Genomic DNA, 6,614 nt, shown 5'->3' with positions numbered 1-6,614 from the left:
CACAGGGTTACTCATGGCCCAAATGGATGTGACAAGACTGTGTGTGTGTGTATGTGCGTGTGTGTGTTGCTACCTTCTTCTGAGCAGAGATGGATGAATGGATACACGTTCTGAAGAACTTTGGAAGCTGTTTGTTTCTGCATGTAAATGTGTAGGAGATGAGGCTGAGTGGCCTGAGGCTGCTGCTGTCAGAGAGGCTGGCTGACTGACACACACACACACACACACACACACACACACACACGACTGACAGTGCTGTGAGTGTGTGTTTGTGTGTGACTCAGGTCTAGTGAGCAATATTCCACGCAGTAGGTATGTAGTGAGGATGGTTGATGAGACAAAGCCTCTAATTCAAAGTGACCACAGCCCAGCTCCAGAGACTGCCATCATTACCGCTCAGTAAACACACACATATCCACACACACACACACTTAACTGAAAATGAAATAAAAAATATCCATTAGCAGTAACTCACAAGAAGTCAGTATGTTTTCTGTGTGTTATAGAAAATATTAGATTAAATTTAAAATTGAAAAAAGCTGAAATTGGTTCATGTCTGCTCTGACTCTGGAGGAGGGAAACCTTTGAAGATGTCCTCCAGGTGATCTCAGAATGGGCTTGAGACTCCAGTTTTTTTCAGGCTTGTGTTACAAACATGGGGCATTGAGTTTGAAAGAGGGCCGTTACCTGGCAGAGAGGGTCTAATGACAGACGCTATTGAGTTGCATTATGGGAAATCTTGGAGCCAATGTTTTTGGAGCATTTCATTTATTTTCATTCATTGATTCATTTATTGTTCAGGACAACGCGCATTAATCAACATTTCCAGCTGGCTAATTTTCAACTGCAGTCCCTTAGCTACATGTTTTAAAGCCTAAAAAAAGGCACCAGCAACAAACTGCTCTCTCAAGGCAATGCAGGAGCCATGCAGAGCACCAGGAAACATTAATACAGTAGTAAGGCAGCAATATTGTCTATTCAGTACATGTGGCCATGCAAACAAGCAACACGAAGCAACAGAACACAACCAAGCAACACTGATTCTTCCCATTTTTGACACATGCAGACATGTAGAGCACCAATAAACTATTGGACATAAAGTACATGCAGTTACCATAATATTGATAAAAATGTTCGGAGCAGTTACAAGTTACAATGGTGATAGCACACACCGAGCATATAAACCATGCAGCACAGAGATAGTAAGAAACAGCACAAATGAATATTCCAAACATACACAAGTAATTTTACTTATTTTCAGGATAATACTTAAATAAGACTTTTCAAAAGCCAGGCCTTGAGACTTTGCGTGAAGGTAGGTGGCACAGTATCTTATTTCACTTAGCAAGCTGTTGAGATGCTCTTAGAGAAAAGGATGATTGGCTGAAGGAGCTGAACTTGAAAGGGATTACACTGTTCCCTCTCACAGCAAATCTTTCAGATCTGTTGTACGAATTTTTTTGTTTAATGGAAGTACAAAGTGGTGAAGGAGCCTTGGCATTCAGGATCATCAGCGCCATAGTGTGTGTATGTGTGTGTGTGTGTGTGTGTGTATACACACACTCACATATATATATATATATATATATATAATTATATATATATACACACACACACACACACACTTTTTTTTTAATAAGAAAAATGATTGACAGAAATAAACCAACTAATGTTGCAGAAATAAATAAGTAAGGCATCAGGGCCAAAATTGCCAGCAATATAATCAGTAAGAACAAAACTCATCAACAACAGCACCAGCTCAACCAAGATCTCAGTGGCCAAGAGGCCGGGAACACTTCTGGGGGTTGATATTCAGGTCCACTGATGAATGAAGTTCAGGTGTGGGTGATGCAGGCACTCAGAGGGGGGATTAATGAGATACAACAACAATGCAACGGCTAGGACGACAGGTCAGCGGGGGGATGTCATCATCTCCCCCACAGCCAAAGATTGGGTACCAAGCCCCAACAGATACCAACAGCCTCAACACATGAGCTGCTGACCTGAGTACTGTAAGATCCAACTAGAAACCTGGAGCCCCCGACAAATACCAAATCTGAGTTGCTAAGTACCTTCAGAAGATCTACTAGTGGATGTGAATGCTGCTCTGAAGACAATCCCCACTGGAACCATGACTGAGACCAACAAGATGATACACAGTACAGCAACAGCAATCATGGATATGCTTGGGTACAAGGTGGGCTCGGGACATAACAAACAGTGCCCACCATGGAAAAGATGGCTAGAGGCCAAGATAAAGGCATCACTGAGAGAGGAGTTAGCCCAATAGCCGAACCGCAGAAAGGCAACATGGTGAATAAAGGGCCACCCAGGAAGAACAACTCACTCTCCATACCAGAGGCACTCGAAACTGCCAAACAGCGACTAACAGCTCTGGGCACCCAGTTGAAGAGATACACCAAGGAGGGAGAGGCTAGGAGAATAAACAAGCTGTTCTCCACTGAACCAGCCAAGGTGTAATCTCAGTGGTAGGGAAACAACAACCGGTCAGACCCACCAGGAGCTGAGGTGGAAAAATACTGGAAAGACATATGGGAAAGAGAGGCATCACACAATGCAGATGCCCAATGGTTAGTAGACCTAAGAGCTGACCACAGCAACCTCCCAGAACAAGGACCAGTAACCATCTCAATGGCAGACATCCAAGAAAGAGTGTTGAAGATGAAGAGCTGGGCAGCACCCGGCCCCGATATGATCCATACGTACTGGCTGAAGAGACTAACTGCACTCCATGAACACCTAGCAGCACAGATGAACCAGCTGCTGAGGGATGGGACCCACCCAGAGTGGCTAACCCAGGGCAGGACAGTCCTAATCATGAAGGACCCGCAGAAGGGACCCAACCCATCCAGCTATCGGCCAGTTACCTGTCTCTGCACAACATGGAAGGCCCTGTCAGGCATCATTGCGGCAAAAATGAGTAAGCATGTGGCTCAATACATGAGCGAAGCACAGCAAGGAATTGGCAGTAACACTAGAGGAGCCAAGCAGAGACTGAGAGCCCGAGACTGTAAGACTAGACAGACCAACCTGTGCACTGCCTGGATTGACTACAAGAAAGCCTACGACTCACACACATGGATACTGGAATGTCTGGAGCTGTATAAGATTAACAGGAACCTAAGGGCCTTCATCCAGAACTCGATGGAAATGTGGAAGACAACCCTAGAGGCCAATTCAATGCCGATTGCCCAAGTCAACATCAAATGCGGCATATACCAAGGAGATCACCACTGCTGTTCTGCATAGGCCTGAACCCCCTCAGTCAGATCATCACGAAGCCGGGCTACGGGTACCGATTCCGTAGTGGGGCAACAATCAGCCACCTGCTCTACATACATGACATCAATCTGTATGGCAGGAAGAAATAGACTCACTGATCGACACCACCAGGATCTACAGTGATGACATAGGGATGTCATTCGGATAGGACAAGTGTGGCCGCATGGTCTCAAAGAGAGGCAAGATGATCAGGACTGAGGGTACTGACCTACCAGAGGGCAACATAGGTGATATCCAAGACAGCTACAAGTACCTTGGCATCCCACAGGCTAATGGAAACCATAAAGAGGCCACAAGGAAGTCAACAACAGCCAAATACCTCCAGAGAGTAAGGCAGGTCCTGAAAAGTCAGCTGAACGGTAAGAACAAGGTCCGAGCCATCAACATGTACACACTACCAGTCATCAGATACCCCGCTGGTATCATAAGCTGGCCAAAGGAGGAAATAGAAGCCACAGATATCAAGACTAGAAAGCTCCTCATCATGCAGGGTTCCACCCTGAGTCCAGCACCCTGAGGCTATACACTAAGCGGAAAGAGGGAGGCTGAGGGCTAGTGAGCATCAAGGCCACAGTCCAGGATGAAACATCGAAAATTCGAGAATACATTGAAAAAATGGCCCAGAAGGATGAACTGCTAAGTGAATGTCTCAGGCAGCAGAACCCTGATAAGAGTGTAGAGGAGGAGGAGCAGACAACCTGACGGGACAAGCCCATACATGGCATGTACCACCGTCAGATAGAGGAAGTGGCTGATATCAAGAAATCCTACCAGCGGCTGGAAAATGCAGGGCTGACAGACAGCACAGAGGCACTAATCAAGGCAGCACAAGAAGAAGCCATAAGCACAAGAGCCATAGAGGCCAGGATCTACCAGAGTAGATCAAACCCAAGATGCATTCTGTGCAAAGAAGCCCCTGAGACAGTCCAGCACATAGTAGCAGGATGTAAGATGCTAGCTGGATCAGCATACATGGAGAGTCTGGGATAGTATACAGGAACATCTGAGAACATCAGAAAGAGGCTGAGAACAACAGGGTCAAGAGTCTGTGGGACTTCAGCTTCCAGACTGACAAACAGCTCCTGGCTAACCAACCGGGCATAGTGGTGATGGACAAAGACCAAAAGAGGGTGGTGGTAATAGATGTGGCGATCCCAGCTGACGCCAACACCAGGACTAAGGAACACGAGAAACTTGAGAAGTGTACCAAGGTTTGAAAGAGCAGCTGGAACGGATGTGGAAGGTCAAGGCTAGTGTGGGCCCTGTGGTAGTGGGGGCACTCGGGGCAGTAACCTCAAAACTGGGAGAGTGGCTCCAGCAGATCCCGGGAACAACATCTGAAGCCTCACTCCAGAAGAGCGCAGTCCTAGGAACAGCCAAGACACTGCGCAGAACCCACATACCCCCAGGCCTCTGGTAGAGGACCCTTGTGGCAATAAATATATTTTTTAACATTTGTATAAAATGTATTACAAATTTATTTTATTCTTTTATTTTATATTTTGTAGTTCTCTATTCTGTTGTTCTTTTTCCAACTGCTATTGCCTGCTGCCTGTAACACCCAAATTTCCCCAGCTGGGCTTGAATAAAGTCTTATCTCATCTTTAACCTGTACAGTAGTTTTAACTGTTGGTTCCATTCCCACCCTGGATTCAGATACCTTCATATACATGAGAAAAAGTTACAGTAATGCTGGATTACATGCTGCATCCTGAATCTCTCATTAATATCAGCCTCACTGTTTACTGTTCTCATACAGTATGTTAACTAGTCCATTATTATACAGTGTGCATGTACACACACACACACACACACGTATACATACAGGAATCACCCAACTTGCTGTCCTTCACTGCTTGTTCACAGGCAGCAGAATTTGCTCTCTTATAAATCTCTTTTACTCTCTCTCTTGCACCAGGGGCCAAACATTGTGAGCCTCGTGGCTCTTAATGTGAATGTGCTGTCATGTCTGAATGAAGCATAGGGAACATTAACATGACCGACACCTATAACTGAATAACAAAAAAGCTGTCACTTTATCAGATAGATGAAACCAGCAATGTTATACCAAAGCATAAGCCCTTTGCATGTTTACGTGGAACATGTGTCCATATGTCAGATTCTTGTAGGGGTATCACAGAGGAGGAGAGGAGCTCCTATTCACTGGATGATTCATAGTAACAGGCACTCAATCACAGCCTATCAAAGGTTGAAATGAACACATTAACCTGAATTACACCTTAATCACAGTTACACAGTGCTCAGTAATGTAACTACTGTCCCCATGGAGCTTTCATTTGCATTCACTTTGCCAGAGGAATATTCAATTACATTGCATCTGAAACAACAAGACTTTAAACAGCTGAGACGATAACAATAATAGCACATAGTTTACCATCTAAAAGCTACAGAGGAGAAACTCTTCAAATCATCTGATATCTCTCTTCTCATAAAAGTCAATTTGTGTCACCATGGCAACTGCAGGCGGAAATGGGAGACAATCATTTGAGCGAGCGGAGAGAATAAGGCCTGCTTTGCTTTCGGCATATTGCGTGGGGAATTTGCTGTGTTACAGTGAACAATGTGCAGATGTTTTCTCAGTCTGTATCAGCTTCTCTGCGTGCTAGTCTCGGTGTGCTGCTTGTAGAACAAGGCTGCTGCTCTGTGGCAGTCTGACGCGAAAAGAAACACACCAGGCTCATTTTGTTCGGCTGATTGGATTCCCCCAGTGACGAATGCACGGCCGCCAAGACATCAGACAAGTTTTATCAACTTTTGATGTGATCCGCTGGTTTCAATATTTGCCCAATGACTGCTGTCGTTTCTCTCCCCTTGAACCGTGCTCCGCAAAGCTCGCTCTTGTCTCGGTTTTAATTGGTTCAAAAATCAAAGCACGCACAGAGAGCGGGGCGTTGAAAAAAGAAGCTTCGAGGAACGCTCTCCCTCTGATCCTAGGCTTGTAATTGTTTCACACTTTTTGGCTGAGAAGCAGGAGGCCACTGTTCCTTCAGTGATTTTCGGGGGAAACGAGAGAGAGCGGCTGATGGGATTCTTTGGCGTCCTTCTCTCTCCCTCCCTTTTGTTAATTCATTCTAGCCTCTTGGGCTGAATCTTGTTGTTTTAGGATCTGAATGCCTCTCCACCCACTGTGCATAAGGTCTACCAGCACAGTGGCATTAATCTGCTCTTTGTGATTAATGAAGGCCTCCATAACACTCTCACTGTACATTACATCCATCTGTTATTCTAACTAATGACGTACAACACGCTGCAATCATGCCTTACTGTAGAGATCACAAACAAGTTTATCT

The sequence above is a fragment of the Chelmon rostratus genome, chromosome 9 (assembly GCF_017976325.1).
Source record: "Chelmon rostratus isolate fCheRos1 chromosome 9, fCheRos1.pri, whole genome shotgun sequence".
Classification (NCBI taxonomy): Eukaryota; Metazoa; Chordata; class Actinopteri; order Chaetodontiformes; family Chaetodontidae; genus Chelmon; species Chelmon rostratus.
Note: the sequence above shows the minus strand (reverse complement) of the source record.